The sequence below is a fragment of the Portunus trituberculatus genome, chromosome 46 (assembly GCF_017591435.1).
Source record: "Portunus trituberculatus isolate SZX2019 chromosome 46, ASM1759143v1, whole genome shotgun sequence".
Classification (NCBI taxonomy): Eukaryota; Metazoa; Arthropoda; class Malacostraca; order Decapoda; family Portunidae; genus Portunus; species Portunus trituberculatus.
In genome coordinates this window covers 26,260,235-26,265,234 of record NC_059300.1, presented here as the reverse complement: position 1 = coordinate 26,265,234, position 5,000 = coordinate 26,260,235, and the positions used below count along the sequence as shown (strand labels likewise).

Below are 5,000 nucleotides of genomic sequence, written 5' to 3'. Positions count from 1 at the left end.
AGTCCCTGTGATAAATAGATTTATAGTAAAAATAGGAGTTTGAGAAGAGTAGAGGTGATGGTAGTAGTAGTAGTAGTAGTAGTAGTAGTAGTAGTAGTAGTAGTAGTAGTAGTAGTAGTAGTAGTAGTAGTAGTAATATAGTAGTAGTGATAATAGTAGTAGTAGTAGTTTTATTCGTTCTTTTCTGCCTATTTGCTTCCTACTGACTCAAACCTCATATCTCTTGTTGTTCTACTCTCTATTTTATCTCCCTATTTGTTATCATCTATCTACTTGCCTCTGTTCTGTTCCTACTTACCGTTTTTGTATCTTTGCTGACTAAACCTTATCTCTGTTTCATTGTTCTGCTCTCTGTTTCACCTCCCTCTTTCTTATCATTTATCCACCTGCTTCTATTCTGTGACTAAACCTTATCTCTATTTTGTTGGTCTACTCTCTCTTTACTTAATACTTGTTATCATATCTCTGCCTGCTCCTGTTCTGTTTCTATCTGCTATTTCTACCTCCTTACTAATTTCTTCTCTGTTTTGCTATTCTACTCTGTTTATCTCCCTATGCTATTGTGTCTCTATCTTCTGTTCTGTTTCTACCTCCTTCCTAACGTCATCTGTCTTGTTGTTATATTCTTTTTATCTCCTTAGTTGTCTATTTCCTAACTATCTTCATCTTTGTTATATTGTTCTACTTTCCGTTCATCTCTCTACTTGTTATCATATCTTTACCTGCTCCTGCTTTTGTTCCTGCCTGCTGTTTTTACCTCCCTACTTACTTGCCTTCGTCTCTGTCAACTTTCCTGCTTTCTGTCCATTTCCCCTACTCGCTGTTTCATCTTTAACTGCTGTCCTCCTTACCGATTGCTTCCCTACTGACGATTTTACTTATATAGACTGACTGGTCCAACTCCTATTTGTGGCTACTATTACTACTATCGCTATTACTACTATCACTACTATCACTGCTACCTCTGCTCTGTCTCCCTGTACCAAAAAAAAGTGGAAATCTGTAATTTAAGAGGCCTTCGAGAGATTAGTTTAAGTTTGTCAGTTTTAGACGAACACACACACCTGAATACACACACACACACACACACACACACACACACACACACACACACACACACCTGAAGCCCCAAACCTCGGCCACACCTGCCCTAATGATGAAATAATGATAGTAATTTGGTTGTTGTTATCTAAACGTGTCTTGGTATGGTTAAAGGGTTGTGTGGGTGTGTGGGTGTGTGCGTGCGTGTGTGCGCGTCTAGCTGGCGTGTGTGCATGGTGTTCTCCACAGTATATTCATGGTGTACACACCTTTTAATAATAAACATCTTAAGAACCATTTTGATTTTGATTTTTCTCCTTTTCTTGTCTGTTTCCTCTTTCGTTTCTTTTTCTTTTCCTTTTTATTTATTTTTTCTCTCCTGATGGCGTTTCCTTTGGCGTAGCTTATTGTTTTTCGCTTTTCCTTTCTCCTTCCGACTTTGTTTTTCCCATCTTGTTAAGTTCCTTCCTTTTCACTTCCTTTTCAACCTTTGTGTCTTATCATTCTCTACTTCCTTACACACTTTCTTTATTTCCTTTCCCCTCCAGCTTTTATCTTCTTCATCTCCTATTTACATTTTTTTTTCATTTCGTCCTTATTTATTTTATTCCAGTTTATTATTTTCTTTTTTTCTTTTTCCGCTTCTCTAATCCTATTTGCCTAACCTTCCTTTTCTTTCTTATTTTTTTTCTCCTTTCCTCTCTCCCTTTCGTCAATTTAACTCACATTTGCCTATCTTTCCCTCCCCTGTTTCTCTCCCCACTTTTTTTTCTCTTGCTTCTCAAGGTCATTTTTTATTCGTCTTCCCTTGTTACATCTTACAATTTTAATCCCTTCTCTCCTTTTAATTTTTTTCAATCTTCCCTGTTCTCCTTTCTGTATTATGAATCTATATCTGCCTCTGTCTAGGTCTCTATCTGTCTCTGTCTCTGTCTAGGTCTCTCTCTCTCTCTCTCTCTCTCTTATTTGGAATGAGGAACACTCAACTCTCACTCACTGTTTATGAAATGGGTGCCCTCAAAAGACATTCCTCTCATTAACTCAACTTCCTTCCTCAAGCTTGTGTCGCAGCGAGGGAGAGGAAGGGAAGGACAACAGTAACGGAAGTCTATGCAGTGAAGGAAGGAGAGGCTCGGTGATTATGTATGTTATTCGTAAATGAAGGAAAGAAGGAAGGAAGGAGGAAGAAAGGGGGAAGGAAGAGAGGAAAGGTGTGAATATTGTATAATCATCTTTAGTTATTAGTTTTGATCATGTATTTCAGTTAACACTTTAGTAAACCTAAACATATCCTTAACAATTTAACGACGAAACTGAAACAAGCAAATAGATGAAAGAATAAAAAAAAAAAAAAAAGGAAAACTAAGAGAAACGAGTATATAAGAAACTCAAACACACACACACACACACACACACACACACACACACACACACACACACACACACACACACACACACTATTTCTTCACTTAACATACCAGGAAAACAACACTCAACAACCAGCCTACCTTGAACGCAGCGACGCCCGGGGATGGCCACGAGACAGGCACCAACCAAGGCCCAGGAGACAGGCAGGTAAGTAATATCACACCTCAGCACCTGACCTGCCTGTCAATTCTGCCGCTATGTTGGCACCTTCCGCCAAGTCTGCACCACGTTCTAGCACTGGGCACGATCACACCACGCGATAATGACACCGAGATTAATTAGATATGATAACTTTACGCCTCCACAAATTACACAAGCGTCCATGTAGCCCAGTAGTGCTCAAGAGGCGATGCACCGACTTAATCTGATCTGCCCGTCGCCCCAGCACTGAGTTCCTCGCTTCATCATCGAGGTTCACTGATTCGAGTCACCCTCATCACGCTCAGGTTTAGCCTCTGGGATTGGTGTGGTGTGTGTCTGGGCTTGCTAACATGGTCTGGTGACTGGTGTAGGCTGGTTTTCAGGCTTGATAGATGCAGTGGTGTGGTTTGTCTTGGTGCTTGGTGAAATGGTCTGATTTAGGTTTGGGTGACAGTTTTTAAGGTTCAGTATAGGGACTGATGAGGGAGTTCAGATGTTTTCGTATCAGTGTGTTTACTTTTGTTCATTATTGTCGTCTTGGGTTGCGCTGTCGGAGAGAACCGTGTTAGTCACATGGCAGTCACGGGGACATTGTCTGTGGGAATGCTCACGTCTCTGTGTTCTTTCAGTGTGTGTAGGAGCGGTCACCCATCCAAGCTCTCTCCGACACCTCGTTGCTTAACCTCACCGATCGAAGGCAAAGTTATATGAAGCATGGAAGAATGTGTGTTTTTTTTTTTTTTTTTACACTATATGGTTTTTTCACGGGAATTTCCGGGCTAAAGGAGACATCTTTTCCGAAAGCCCACCCGTTAGTGAACCGTTATCCCGAGTAAGGAAGCCCGTCCTATACTTGTTCTCATATGTATGTTCGTATTTGTTCTTATGTTCTTATATGTTATGCTTTTGTTCTTATGGTCTTATATGTTACTGACGCGTATGCTACCCACCGAGAGTGCGTTAACTGGGCTTCAGGCGGCGACTCGCGCTGATTCGAAGCAAAAAGTTGAAGCATCGACATTTTTCCCTTTTATTCCATTCTTTTGGCTAACACTCTCAGGTCTGTTCGCGGACTGGCATCTAAGTGGGCCTTTTGTGTTTAATCGTTGTTGTTCCTCTTGGTCAGTTTTCCTCTCTTACATGTAAAACATAAGAAAAAAAGAAGACTGTCGGACTCCCCGCCGCGCACTGCAAGAAGGAAGAGGCCAAGCAAGGAAGTCAGAGTCATAAGTTTCCTTGGTTTTATAATGTGTCAAGACGATGAACTACGCACCAGAAGATATCACTCATTCAGAATAGTGAGGCAAGGACTGGCTGCGTTCCTTCTCACGTGCGGGTCAATTACTTTACGTTTATTAGAGAGAAGAGTAACAAGAATGGACAGCGAGTCAAAAGTATTTATCCTCTTGCGACTAACATTGCTGCAGGAAGCCATGAGATAAAAATAGATACATAGATAGATATTTATTGACCACAACCAAATATTACAGCTACAGGAGGACTTGGAAGGTAAGATCCATCAAAATGTTTTCTCTAATAACTTGTAAATGACTTAAAACAGAATAAAACTTGAAACACAAACAAAGAAACGTACGAAACGCCTAAAGTAAAGTGAATCAACCTACTTCACACAAAAATCCTAGAAAATATATACACGTGGAGGCCTCGGAATATTTCAAAGTTACCAGGATAAGACGCAGAAAGTAAGGCAATAGACACCTGAGACAGAAATGAAAGAGAATACCGAGAACGATAACATTAACACAAAAATCCTGGAAAAAAAAAAGTACACGTGGCGATCTCGGAATATGAAAAATTACCAGGATAAGACGCAGAAAGGTAGGCAATAGACACCTGAGACAGAAATAAAAAGGGAATACCGAGAAGGACGACATTAGCTTGACTCAAATGGTGTGTGTTTACAGGTAGGCCAACACAGCAGGTAAACACAACACACCTGAGACTCCCTCAAAACACGTCATCTCTTCACAGGTTGTCATGTCACAGTCACTCACGTCTAATTAAAGGTTCATTCATTTCTCAGGTAATACACGTCACCTCACCTGTTCATCTCTCTCTCTCTCTCTCTCTCTCTCTCTCTCTCTCTCTCTCTCTCTCTCTCTCTCTCTCTCTCTCTCTCTCTCTCTCTAATCTCTATTCTTAGTCTCTCTCTCTCTTTTTATTATTTCTCTTTCTTTCTTCTTTTATTTAAATTTATTCTTCTTCTTCTTATTTTCTTCTTTCTTCTTCTTCTTCTTCTTCTTCTTCTTCTTCTTCTTCTTCTTCTTCTTCTTCTTCTTCTTCTTCTTCTTCTTCTTCTTCTTCTTCTTCTTCTTCTTCTTCTTCTTCTTCTTCTTCTTCTTCTTCTTCTTCTTCTTCTTCTTCTTCTT

The 5,000-nt window shown here is 40.2% G+C and overlaps 1 long non-coding RNA gene across 1 annotated transcript in view; it reads right to left on the bottom strand.

Moving 5' to 3' along the window:
• Positions 1-2,839, bottom strand: part of LOC123520038 — an 87,227-nt gene extending 84,388 nt beyond the window's left edge. Inside the window, exon 1 of the long non-coding RNA XR_006679152.1 lies at positions 2,550-2,839. This is a non-coding gene — a long non-coding RNA (uncharacterized LOC123520038). The remainder of the gene's footprint in view (positions 1-2,549) is intronic.
• Positions 2,840-5,000: the final 2,161 nt, after the last annotated feature.